We start from the raw sequence: 14,615 nt of genomic DNA on the forward strand, positions 1-14,615 counted from the left end.
GGGGGGGGGGGGCTAGGGTGCCACGAGCTACATCGCTTACTAGGCGGTGCGAGGGCAAGGTAAACAATGAACGGAACACGTGGTGCGCTGATGTCTGCTTGCAATCCATGTACAGACATAATTGGTAGAAAATTTAATGTAGATAATTAATGTAGAAGTAATTAATTTATTATGTAAGACGATAAAAGGATATTTTAACCATAATAGTGAATTAACTTTCACGAGATGGTTAGTTTACCTTTATCGTCGTGTATAATACAAAACACATTGCATTGTCATCTTCTGAACGTCATTTTATATCGTGCTCCGCGTCCCATTTCTGATCGACAATTCTTAGGCTAATTTTTTTATACTAATGAGTTACAAACAAATTTGAAAAATACTGTTTGTGGCAGGCTAGTGACTAGCAACTCTGTTTATCGATAATCTTTCATGACATAGCATGGAATTTTCACTAATCAAAGCACTAATTACGGCACAACAAAACGCGACGTATGCACAATGTTTATCTTATTTGTCGCACATCCACACAACGATTGTTTCGATATATATGACATTTCATTTTCAACTTCGTATACAAACACAGGCCACGAGCTATTACATTCAAATCGACCACCGACAACATCGAACTAGGTTTTGTTCGAAAATTTAGTTTTTAACTCATTCTGTGTCGTGATATAATAAGGTCGTTTCGAAATGAACTTTTTTCAACTTTATTTTCATTCAAACATTTTCGCTTATGAATAGAATAATTCGATAATGCCCGGAAGTTTAAGTTAAAAAATTCGCGGAATGTATTTTCCAAATTTTACTTTTCTTTTTCGCGACACAATGGCCGGAAAAGTATAGGTATGAAAATTTAAAACAAAATTTATTTGTACGGGAATAAAAGCAGAAAACTGTTTAATCAGTTTAAGAATTAGAATTGAGTCTGAATGTAAATTTGCGAAACGAGTTTTAAAACTCACTTTTTGAGGATTTTTTCGGCGCGGTGAAACCCTTCGCCGCGAGCTTTTTTATTTGACACGCTTCGAAGGGAAATAAATTCGCCCAATTAAAGGTATGCTTGCGCGATTATAGTGTATAATTGCTTTTTGCTAATTAGCGGTTGAAGGTGTACTTTGATCTTGTAGTTAATAAAGTGTTTGTTCTAATTAGTTTTGTCAAATTTCTAATTTCCCCGTTTTTGTTTCAGAGAGGCAGTGACGAGCTACTGTCGCAATCAAACGTGTCGGTTATGGCTCCCTCCGCACCAAACAATCATGCCGATAACAATAATCAAGAAAATGCCAAAAAGGTAGGTTGGAGTTTACTGTTGAGCTTACCGATTTCGACGTTTTGTGCATGTGACATACGCAACTGACACGAAATTGAGATATAAAAACAAAGCGCGCGTTAAGTATCTTACGCCGGGAGGCGAAAGAATAAGGAAAGTGAAGAAATTATTGGGAAACTGTCATGTGTATATAAACTTGGTCTTTATCTTAGGTGACTGGCAAACTGCGTGGTAACATTATATATTATTTTTTCGTTTAATTTTTTATTTTTCGATAAGCATATAAAACGCAATTTTCCACCCCTTCCAATACTACTGGCAATTTCGAGAACTACTCACTTTGAAATTAACACTTGATATGAGGTGATACTGGCGACAACAATGATCAATCATGCAGAAGTGGAATACTTTTTAAGTATCCTAAAATATCTCCTTCGTGAATTTTCATCTCGGTGGAAAGTACGTCCTTTTCAGAAATAATAAATTCTTTGATGTCTCTTTAAAATAAGTAGATGTTTCCTTTTTAAAAATATCAAAAATATAACTCGAATGCTCTCTGTGATGCCGCCATCAAAATCATCCCTGTGGTAATGCATTTTCTTCTTGTTATCATCGACGTAGGAAAAACGTGTACAAAAATCCTCCCTTTTCTCTGTATTGGTATTTGTAGCATACGCGATTTAGAAGCTGAGCGAAAGAAATTCACTTTGTTTAATTGCCATTATTATTTATGCTTGTACTTTTAATACTTGTAATTCATTCGACGTGTAAATCCGTCTATAAAATCAGTAATATCAGTAACGTGTTTAATTCTGTCAAAGATCATACTACACTAGATAGACAGCGCTGTATAAATTTTAGACTCTCATAATTCGTCTCGCCAAATAAATCGACTGCGTCCTCCAGCGGCTATGTTTTTATGAGAATAGTACAAACTACCTGGCGGGGTAAGAAGACGCGCGAAATGGCAAAGCACAGTTATTTTTAGAATAAAGGGCTACTGTATGGAATATCGGTGTCATTCCTAAGCGCAACCTTGTGTGGGTGTTATAGATGTTTTTATCTGGTTACCTTACTGTAAATTAAAATACCGAATATTCACATCTTGGTTTAAATTAAATTTTTTATCGTAACACAACGAAGTTGAGGTAAAGCTTATGTGCTCGTGTTTCCATCTGTCCGTCCGTCCGTCCATCCGTTCCATCGAGATCTCGGCCCCTGGGCCACCTAGAGACTTCGGGTTGTCGTTAATTGATAGCCGTTATGGTCTATATTTGCCCATTTCGATCAGTTTCCTATTTTCCATATTTTGCGCAGACTGCGCAATGCCAACTTTCATATTCATGGAGATATTTCTTTGAAATTTTAACCACAGACGCTTCTAGTTCCGACTCACTTTAGCTGGACACAATTTTATTATGTAGGAGGCTAAGCGGGATATCTCGTTTATCCCAATCATAAAATGCTTAATTACAACAAATCTAAATTAGATAAATGTGTGGTTACAATGTAAATATGCCTGGATAAGTAGGTGCATATTATCACAGATTTATGGTATATTTAAATCTGTGATATTATATTTGAAGATTTGCTAAAGTATCGTAGATACGTGAAACTAAAAGTTTTCAGAAATTATGCTAAGAAAAAAAGACGCTTTTGCAATTATTAATTTAATCCGAAAATCTGGAAAATGATTGGTTAGCGCTGGTTAAAAAAAAGCAAAGGGAATATTGTGTACAACTTTCAAATTATTTCTTTCATTGTAGTCCTGACTGTAAATAGAATCTACCTCGTATTGAATGAGCCCACTTACAAAATAATGTAATTTTATCCCAATGATGTTCAGTAGGTCATGTTTATGTGTCTCGTGTTTAGACAATAATCACTCTTTGTATTTATGATATGATTCGAACTCGTACGAAGACGGCTTCGGATGAATCAGTTACGTTCTTAACATTGAAAGCCCCCTATAAATATTTTTATGGAACTACTTAAACGCGAAACAACTCTTGCATATACGCTGGCTATCTAGTGTAGTATGATCTTTGATTCTGTATACGAAATTAAATAGGAACGTAGTAGATGGCGTACAAGACAGGTTTTAACAGGTGGGTATTTATTGATCAACTGAGGTAACATCATGATTCATGAGCATGTAACCTTTGTATTTGGAAATGTTACCCCCTGTCCTTCGGGGTTTCTCAAGCACTGTACGGTTCTTTTTATCACACCTCTAACTGATCTTCAATTTCAACTCACGTGTTTTTTCGATTCCACCCCCTTGCTTTCATCCGCCTTAATGTCAAGATGATTTGTTCCTGATGATCCTGAACGGCTAAGTCAATGTCAGTAAGAAGCGTTTCCAATAAGATTCTTAAGTCTTTCATTAAAAAATGTTTTAACATATCCGCCTTAATCAATACCGTCCTTCTATGATGACCATAAACTGTTATACCGAGTATTGAGTATTCTCAAATTGGACCAGTTCCGTAATCGGCCTATTATCCTCAAATCTGTTTCTTGTCTGATGACCCTAAAGCGAAATATCGTTTTTAATTGTCTCGTGATCTTCTGTCTCCTCTTTCGGTCATGAACCCGAACTCCGGCCCCCCCTGTCCCACCACAAAATAATTACAATTTTTTTACTGCTGATTCTGGGCTCCTGTGCTAAATGCCATTCTCGAGAGGTTTTACGAATCGATGTACATACATACATTTCTGTGGACTTCCTATGATTTGATTTCTTCATTTCTCTTGACCCCCTTACCTTACCCTCCCCCCTACAATATTTTACATATCCGCTTTAAAAAATATATAAATTTCGCATAATGCTAAGGATTCGAATTGGCCCTCTAAACTTTGTTCAAGTCTGTGAATCAGAGTAATGCCTAATTTTAAGTTCAAATTGAGCTTCCGCCAAAGCATTTGTATTCTTTACTCCAATGTATTGTATCAATATTTGGTTCAATTTTTAACTGGTTTCACTATGATCCCAAACCCACTATCGCAGCATGTTCACCTGAAACCTTTTAATTTTGGTTTTAACCACCCCCCTTCTGTCTTCCATCACTTTTATCACAATAGTTAATAATAATAGTTTATTGATCAATAGAAAAAAAACTAAAAACCAATAATAGATCAAATTCTTGAGAATTAAAATGAACATTAGAAAAAAATGTGAAATTATAGGTATGTTAAACTAGAACAGCCTAAACAAAAACAAAAATGCCAATTAAAAAATGTCCAAGATATCTTTCATATCGAGAGTTATGTTATCACATTTGTCACAAATACATATTTTGAATTTAACTTCACAATCAATCCAAAATTGTAAGTACTCCAAATTGGACCCCAAAATTCCTGTCCCAAACCGTTTATTATACCGATCATACTCAAAACTGTGGATTCATTTTGTGAAGTCCCTGAATTATTCTAGCGTATACCATTTTGCCGGTTAGCGCATTGTCCAATTATTGTCAAAATCGTTCTTTAGTAACTCCGAACTGCTGTCCCTACCTGTTTGTACTACGAGACACCGAATATATTTTTCTGAAGTTCAATAGATAGGAATTTGCACTCATTGCTATACGATGCAATATCATAACTATTGTGTTTGCGGAGACGCCATTTTAGACCCGGCTTCGCCTCGCATAGTCACACTATTTTTAAGTGCGACAGTGTCAGTCGCTCCTTCCAGATTTTCCAAAATTGTTAAGAATTTTGCGGCGCAACCCCAACTTTCTAGTCACCCGATGGCCAGCAACACCAACTTGATGAAAAATTGCAAGTGGTTAAATAACCTTTACATAAGTATACAACATTAAACAGCACTTGCGCATAAAATTTCCTGCAATAGGTTGTAATTAAATCAATACACTACGACGCGACGCTTCAAATATAACGAGGCTATCAACAACAAATGGTAACACGACGGAAAGCGGCAAAACTACAACGATTTAGAACATTTGCTCATATATACTTTTATTGTTTGTGCACCAGGTGCTAGATGCGTTTTGGTGCTGATTTGAATTAAAATAAAATTGTTGTTTCCTTCAGATCCGCTCTGCACGGACCGAATATAGAATCGGTTTATTTTTAGAATTGAAATTGGCCCTCCAGCTGCGATCTGCACGAACTGACTGAAGAATATATATCTTGTTTTCTTTCTTATATACAAATATTTTCTTCGGGATCTACCTTGCAGGGTTCAAACTTGAAAATTCACGCGCTTTGCGAGAACGAACAGCGCAGATTTGGCACTGTGTACGTCGCTGAACGAAAGCTGCCATTTTCACTCGTATTTATTGGTTCTCTTTTCTATCTGTCGACCTCATTAGTCATTTGCACCTTATTACTACGATGAATGGTATAAATACTTAACTCCGCGCTATTGTAAGCTTTTTGTCATTCAACCATGGGCATATTTAACTCTCTCTCCTTGCTCTTATGTTAATTGCAGTGACCCACTTCATTTACCTCATCCCGAATATACACACGTATAGCAGTGTAACTATTAAATTACTTTATTTACATCTGAATTAAAATTGCATTTCTATTCCATATCTCGAAATTAGTTTCTGCAATTACAGCGCCATTTGTTACCACGGCAAAAAAATGTTTCGAATAACTTCTTTACACGTTTTTGAGTAAAATATGGAATATGGAGAAATCGACCCCCCCCCCCTTGTGTAGTGCTGCCTTCCTACCCTCGTTGAATTCTAAAAGGTTTGGGGATGTATGTCGCAGTGGCGTGGTTGAAATCCGGGTTCGGGCATGGATATTTGCAAGGGTTACGTTGGTAAAACAGCTGAAACCCCACCCACTTAAAAAGAAAGTCCAAAAATAAAATAAATAAATAAAAATGGAGGGCAGTTCGACATCAATAATCAATCGTGGCATACCGAACACGTATATGTGCAGATCCGCAGACAATGAGTTGAATTGAAATTTTCAGAAATGGGTTACTTCATATAGGTACCTACGTGATATTCCCACAAAACAAAAAAAATGTCAATTCTGCATACGACATTTTAAAAGATATTCGTCCCATCATTTAGGTACACAAGACTGACATTGCGCTTATAAATAATATACAGCAAAAAATTTAATTAAGTCGGATGAAAATTGTAATCATTTGCATTTATTACAACCAAAATAACAATTGTATTAAAGCTACGGTGTTTATTCCCATCATAAATTAATATTTCGCACGAAAGTGGTGTTCGTTTTGATTGCGTGTAATAAGAAGCATTGTCCCAGAATCTAATCGATTCATAACAATTGCGCATAAAAATGTTATCTATCCAACTGAATCGAAATTTTGTTCGTTCTTTAAGACTGTACCAAATTTTAATTAAAATACGACCCGAAATTGCAAGACAATTAGATTTAGTTCAAAAGAGCTCTGCAAGATATTGGTCCTTTGAGCCGAATTAACTTAACTTAAAACAGCTCTTGGTACCAAAACGATCCGTACTAGTTTTACCTAAAATTACATGCCGATAAATTGATATTCAAGATCTGTTTATATTTTTGAACTGGACTCATTTTCAATAAGACATTCACCCTTGATTCAGGATAACGAAATTTGGTACGACGATTTGTCGACGTTTCGAAACTGAATCTGTCACGCGCCAATCCATCGGCCTCATATTTCGAATTCGGTTACTAGAGCTACCGACGCGATATGGTAACCAGGCTTTAGAAACTTACGAACTTTTAATTAAGTTCGCCTTTCAGAAAAATAAGGCTTTCCTCTCGCGTTATCTATAAAGATTGCCAAAATCAACGTGTTATTTCCTTCGACGGTTTTCCGCTGCCGTGTTTTTGTCACATCTTCCATCTAAAAAAAATCAATTAATCCTTATGAAATTTGTTTTTTTGCGCACGTTAACGTTTCGAAAAAGAAACAAATGCCCGGCGGTATCGGTCGTAGGAGAGAGGCGTAGCTCGTGAAATATTTTCCTTGTAGACAAGAACCTCGTGTAATTTATTACTCCCATTTCATTAATTTAGAGATCTTCAGAGGAAAATTGCAAGTTCCCCTTACCGCATAATAAACTAAGTTAAAAGTAGCGGTTGTATGCGAAGAAATAATAAATGTACTTGCAGCTGCATTCGTTGATAATGAAAGATAGCGTGGGAGACGAGAATATCAAGAATGCAGGAACTGATTCTCATCCTCTATTTGGATAAACGCAATTTTTATGGGAAAATCGAGTGGGGCGGCCCATGTTCAGTACGTGAACGGCACGAACGTAATTTAGCTTGTTTAACCCTGGATTTACGTCCGATTGGAACACAGCCGTAATCCAAGCGATTGTATTGTTTATATGTTTATAATAATAACGAAAGGAGGAGTTAAAATTGATTTAATTAATCCTGAGGGTAGTAGACGAGTAAGCAAATTTCAATTTCTATAAGAACGTGGAGTACATATACAAGAAATGGTGAATTATATAAAATAAATCTTTCTCCAGTTCTCCCTTTTGAGAGTGTAGATATGTTGTAGACGTAGAAATATGAAAACGTAGTCGAAACAGGGTTTCATTAATAATTTTTCATTTCTGGGTGGAAGGTTGTGCCCTTGTGAAATATTTAATAATTAAAAATCTTCAAAGCACGTTTCAGATATCGTATTTTCCAGACATTTCAAACATTCTACATGTATTGAAATTAAAAAATGTATGTACCAAAGTCTGTAACATCGGATTCATTAGACGTATACGTCCCAAGTTCTTTCCCATTATTTTTTAGCTACATTGTAATAATTTTGCCACTCTCCCTCACATTGGATCTATAGCAATACTCTCATGCGGTTTTTGCAAAAAAAAGGGGACATGTACCAAATCCGAATATTCGACTGGTAATTTTTAAGGTCTGAACAGTTAGCAATCTTAAATAATTCAAATATTCGTTGAATATCAACAACTTGATTTAACCATGTTATCTCATTGCATAAATATCACTGTTGAAAAATGCAAACGGTTACTGGTTAAAGCATTTCACTTATTGAAATTATTACATATCGTAGAAAGTCCTTCATTTACCAATTGAAAGGTTAAAAATATTGGTGGCAGCATTTTATCGTAAACGATGTCCTCTCGAATAGAATTATACCTTTTAAATTCATTATTCAAAGAAAATGTTGCGAATTCCAACATTCCTGAAATTAAATGCACGTGTTCGTTACGTTAACTTGGGACAAAAGTAACAAAATTACAATTACGATTCGATTATGTCGAAAGTATGTAATCAAACGTTATGTCAAGGAGTCGACGAAATTACCTTTGAATTCTGGTTGTAGCGGCCGTCTGAATTCAGAAGGGCACGTTCAGCCTTTTCGACAAACAAATAAAAGGGACAGTGAATAGCGCGGCACATAAAATATTACGTAAACAATGCTAACGTATGACACGGAGGCAAGCGGTTATAAAAACGTTGATCGACGACGGATTGTCCTTACAATCGTCGGAGTAAAACAAATAGCGTAACTAAAAAATGGTAGGTATTGGCTCCTGTACCTTCAAAAACTTCGATAAATATATTTTTCAGGCACAGGCAGTGTAAGTAAAATCAGAGATATCGAAGCAATTTACACGGGTAAGGCCCCAAACGGTTCGTTAATACTTGCAATATATCCGCAAATGCGTCAACAAGAGAAAACATTACTTAACATAAGTGCAGTTTACGTTATTTTGCTTACGATTTCCCGTATGATTTTTGGTACGATTATGCGACTTTTGTTAGGGCTTGTTTTCGGGGTTTCTGTTTTCATTATACGATTTGCTACCAACAATTACGAATAAATATTATCGGACCCGAATCCGAAAACATGACAACTCGCAAAAGACATCGTAAGCAAAATCACATAAGGTAAACTGCACTTTATACAGCACCAATAAAAATCCCAAAAGGTTGACAAACATTGTCGAGTAACTGTAATTGAGTGTATGTTCTACCAGTTCTACAAGTAATGATCGAATCTCGTCTTTGTACAAAGAAGTTTTTTGTGCCGAAAGAAATTAAAGAAAACTACACGATCTCCGTCGGCGAAACAAAGAACATCGCAAAAGAAACCTATACTAAGCTTAATAACAAATTTACTACAGGAATTATCTTAAATCTAAAACTAGTGGGTCACAAACGAAACACCTAGATAGCGTAAGAATTTAAATAAAAACGAGAGTAAGAATACTACATTGAATTAGAGCGAAAAGAACGTAACATTGAAAAAAGCGTCACTAACATTAAAATTTGACCCGATTTGATCAGGTTATTTCATACATGTACATGTACTTCATCTTTTGGCTCATACATATGGGTGGGATATCAACCAAATATGTAATTGCTGTTAAAAATAAACAAAAAAGCAATAATACGTGATATAACTGACCAAATTGAATACCAAAAATAGGGCCCGTGACAGTGGCGGATCCTGGAAAACTTTTCAAGGGGGGCGCATTGTGAATATAAAAGTTCTAACATCGGTTGTAAAGACTCCATTCCCCAATTACGCTTACGAAGAACAGATTGTACGTTGTTCACGTTTTATAAAGATAGAAAATGGTGAATGTAATGGAAGCTAGTAGAACATCGGCGGCACACATTTCGGGATTTTTACCTGGAAATAACACGGGAAGTTTTGAAATTTTATAGGTTTGGGTGCGTAGAACTAAAATTCACCAAATGCACAATTCGAAACTGCCGTCGGTGCCGCCACCTTACCAAGATGGCGCTCACAATCGGTTATTCGCAGAAAACCAAAACGGTAGGACACAAAATTTCATAATAGTTATTTAAAGTGGAATGCATGAAAAAGAAAAAAATATATTGTTTTCTTAAAACTTTAACACCCTGTATCTCTAAAGTTACGACGTTTTGAGCATAGGTTCATAGGAAGTTTTTTTCTTCTAATGGGTTCAAAAATCACTTAAATAATAGCGTGTTATTAAGAAACATCCTGTATTTTTGGAAAAGAATATTTAATATACTACATATATCCTTTAGATTAAAATATACAGGGTGTTTCACTAAACAAATGAGATCAGATCCGATAATTTTTTTTTTACTTCGTGAACTTGTTTTGTCTCACTAGCCAAAATACATGGCGAACCTAGACATAATAGCAATATATAGCAATAATATAACAGTTATCCCCTGAGCTCTTTATAATTTCGAGACCTAATGTAGGAAATGGCTAAGTACGTACATCACAGACAGATGGTAATTGTCACTTCAATTATTTTGCATTAGGTACAACATGGCACTAACGGCACTTATTGAAGAAACAAAGCTGATAAAAACACACTGGCACAAACCGGCACACCTGCAGCATTAACCAATCCACCTAGAGTCTCGATATTTGTGCCGTCAATGTTCTCTTAACTTCACGGAGCGCTCTAAATAGTATCTTCCTCTCACTTACGCTTTAATCGGACGTGAGCATGCATAAACGAATGACTTAACTCTATTATTGAAATTATTGTAATCATTTGATATCCATACAGGGTGCTTCAAAATACTGAACGACTTTTTTGATTCCATCTCTGCGGTCGGATCATAAACTTTACCTTCGGGATTAAAACTACTACTTCAGTCCCGCGTTATATAATATTCTATTAGAAACATGGACCCGATAACTGTGTACAATTTTGCTCTTTTTTCGGTACATCAACTACAGCCGAAATGTAACGGTACTTACGGCAGAAGGGTAAAAACGCATATGTATAACCTCCACTAGGAGCACGGCACATTTCGTCTAAATAATCACTTCGGAATTACCAAATTATGAATTCAATCACCAGAGATCAATATGTATTCGGAAGATCGCAATTAGAATTCCATGCGTCCTACCTTAGGCTTTCAACTGTTTAATTCACGTGTACTTCCGGCTTACAAAATAACTCCCAAAAATCAAGGCGCTGTCATCTCTGCGCTGAAAATTGCGTTGCTAAATTATAGCAATAAGTGGAGCCATCTATCAAATTGCTTCAAATTAGTGATAGAACGATACCGATATTTACATGCCGATATATCGTATCGTATCGTATCGGCAAACAATAGATGGCGTTACTATTTAGACACGGTCAAGCAAAAACCGGGGAAGTCCCGATTTATAATTATTCCGTTGCAGTTGCAAGGAAACGTTTGGCATTGCGTCATCTATTCTATTTATAGATTTATACATGACCGAAGAAAAAACCGGGGAAGTCCCGTTTTATAATTCCGATGCGAGGAAACGTTCGTAACTATAATAATAATAGTGAAGTGAGTAACATTTCGGATTTCGGGGAAGACCTTTAATAGACTAAATGCAGATAGGGCTGAAATGTTAGTGTTTTTGCATCATAATATCAAAAAGTTAAATTTTAAGTATTAAGTATATACTGTATTTAGAACCTGCTATATTAGGTATATTTGTTGTTGTTTTCTTTAACTTTTTTAGTAAAAATGTTAACTTTAAAATAAAACATTTTATTTTCTTTAATAAAGTATTTCATTTATGCACTGAAGAGTTAAAACAGCTAAAAAAATTGTTTGCCGATATATCGGCGCAATTACCTTGCCGATACGATACGATACCGATAATCGGCAACAATTGCCGATATGCCGATATACCGATATCAATATCGGTATCGTTCTACCACTACTTCAAATGCTACGGGGGTTCTGTGACTAGTAGTAAACCGTACATAATAATAATAATGCGCCGTAATGAAGAAAATAAATCGTTACAAAAGCACTTACTTAGCTGATTCGGATCAACAATAAATTCGTTTCGTTTCATTTGCTACAAAATCCCTTCATATTAAGCTGCGTATACATTATCCGAACCGAACGTGTAATGTAACATGTAATGTAACAAATTCGTGTAGTTGAATCGGTCGGTTCACAAAACGAATACGCAATAACGCGTTCGTGCTTGTTCTTTTACACGTGAACGAACCACGAACGAGCATTACATTACACGTTCGGTTCGGATAATGTATACGCAGCTTTAGATTAAACATTGTTCTTATTTTCCTGTGTAGATTGAGAATAAATTACATTTTCACATTTCCCAAAATTGCTAAATTTGACATTCGTAAGCGACTTGTATACTTTTTTGACAACTTTTTTTAAAGCAAATCCTGAAAATAATGGGACTATGTTTTCCTTATAAAAAGAATCTTATTTCCGGTATAGCTGGAAAATATTTTACTTATATGTACCACTTCTCAGAAATCTATTCGTGTTAGTATCCCGTATAATAATCAACTCGGCATGCTATTTGTAATGTAACGCAGATTAGAAAATTTCGATTTTTTTTTGGCCGGTGCCCAAATGGATCATGAAACACAGTACAAATACAATGAGACGCCCACTCAATGTTTGATATACGAAGTGTTAATGTTGGCTACTAAGATGATAGAAATTTGAGTCGCGCGTTCTCATCTCTCGCTTGAATGTCGAAAATGATACCTCCTCTAGCAAGTGATACATTTATTTTAGTGACACAATCTTGGCTGCCACGCATGCCACTGCATTTCAAAGCTAATGAGCAAACTTGTTGATCGTGGAATTTGAGAGCGCACGAATACTGACAGATGTCTTATTCTCAAATAAAAATTAGGCAAAGCCCGTCAAATTTTCAGTTGCAAACTTCGCTATAAATATAAATGAGATTTATTTATAAACGTTTCAATTTAAAATATTAAAGTCGGTGTACGTTTTCCTGCATTCGTCCAAGAGACTTTCAATGACCAAGATGAAGATTCAAAGTGCAACTTGCTGCTACAACACACTTGAGTAAATTCTGTTTAGAGAGATTCCGCGCTAGTTTGCAGAACTGAGATTTTGCTTTGAACACAATTTGCTAATAGAATCAACGCTAACTACGTTAAACTTCTTAATTGAAAACTATAACCTACTACTTGAGTAGTATCGGCTGCGAGTCATTTTTAATCGGAATTTTTAGGAAAATCACTTTCCGCATCGTGTACAACCTTCTCATTATCCTTATACAACTCACACATTGTTTTCAAAGTTTTGTTTGCAAGTCGATTGTTAATTTTTGCAGTTCCGATAATGAAAAGGAGTAAGGGTAGGTTTTGAAGAGTTTCGCAATTTTCAAGTTATTTTAAAAGTAAAGCGTACACCGCGCTACAAACTTTTTATGCAGTATTTAATGAAAACTTTTCCCGCTTAAGAAAACTAAGATGGCAACGATCTTGCAAGCACATTGTATTAGTTCGCATAAAAGAAACTGAAGATAAAATCATAAACTAAACAATAGACAATGGCCAAAGTTTCCTGCTTCCCATGTATAAGACACGATGAAGATCGGGAGGGGGCGCTTTTCGTTTAATATCCGCCACAGCTTCGGAAACGATTTTATGACGCAAAAAGTAAAAGATGTGTTTTGTTTAGTCCTTTAGACCTGTTTAGCGAGACGAGACACTGTAATTTACGAGAGAAGTGCAAATAAATTTCGAAGGGGTTTAAGCAGGGGTTTAAGCGAAACATTGTCAATTCATAACGAGACACACGACCAGTTTTATGCGAAAATGTCGTACTAAGTGATATAGAAATTGCAACAACTAAAAGCCATTGGAATTTTTTAAATCAAATTTTAACTAATCAAGGGTGGCATTTGATTAAAATTAAATAGATCAAGTGGTAATGGATTATCTGACAATTAAACTAACGTTAAATTAAAATGCAGGTTATCTGTAGAAAACGTTATTTTGCCTATACTAAATAATAACGTAAAGTAACGTTTTTTTGGCAGGTAACCACTGCAGGGCCGCCGTTAGCCTCGACGGCCCCCGGGGATATTTTTTGACCGGGCCCCTATAATCGATATTTTTGTTGTCCATCGCCCTTATCTTAAACTAGACATTTTCAATCTTGACTCCTTGGAATTGAAAGGAGAATGAATAATTTTCATACAGACACAACAATTTTCATAATTTATTATCTCCGGATTCTCTTATTAGCAAAAGTGAATATCACTCGCTCAAAATTATTTTCTCCAGCAAGTTGAGCTTCAAGAGGTAATGTGCCGAAATTGATCTAACGATCTTGATCTCAAACGGTTTTTTACGTATAGCGAGCCTTCTGCCACCGTGACGTAATTAAGTAGGAAATTTTGGTCAATGGTATGGTTTTATAAATCTACTGCTGTTTTTTTATACTCGTATTCTACTCTCTCATATAGAGATATGCATACCTATGCAGATTTCTGTTAAAAAATACTTACAATTAAAAATCAGGTTTCAAAATCTCTTTTGGCCGGGCCCCAGAATACGGCCGGGCCCCGGGGCATATTTACCCCCCTTATCGGCGGCCCTCCGTA

The 14,615-nt window shown here is 35.8% G+C and overlaps 1 pseudogene; it reads left to right on the plus strand.

The window, feature by feature from the left end:
- The first annotated feature begins 831 nt into the window (after positions 1-831).
- LOC116169208 overlaps positions 832-14,615 on the plus strand; it is a 35,688-nt pseudogene continuing 21,904 nt past the window's right edge.

This window comes from Photinus pyralis, unplaced genomic scaffold, assembly GCF_008802855.1.
Source record: "Photinus pyralis isolate 1611_PpyrPB1 unplaced genomic scaffold, Ppyr1.3 Ppyr1.4_LG4, whole genome shotgun sequence".
Taxonomy (NCBI): Eukaryota; Metazoa; Arthropoda; class Insecta; order Coleoptera; family Lampyridae; genus Photinus; species Photinus pyralis.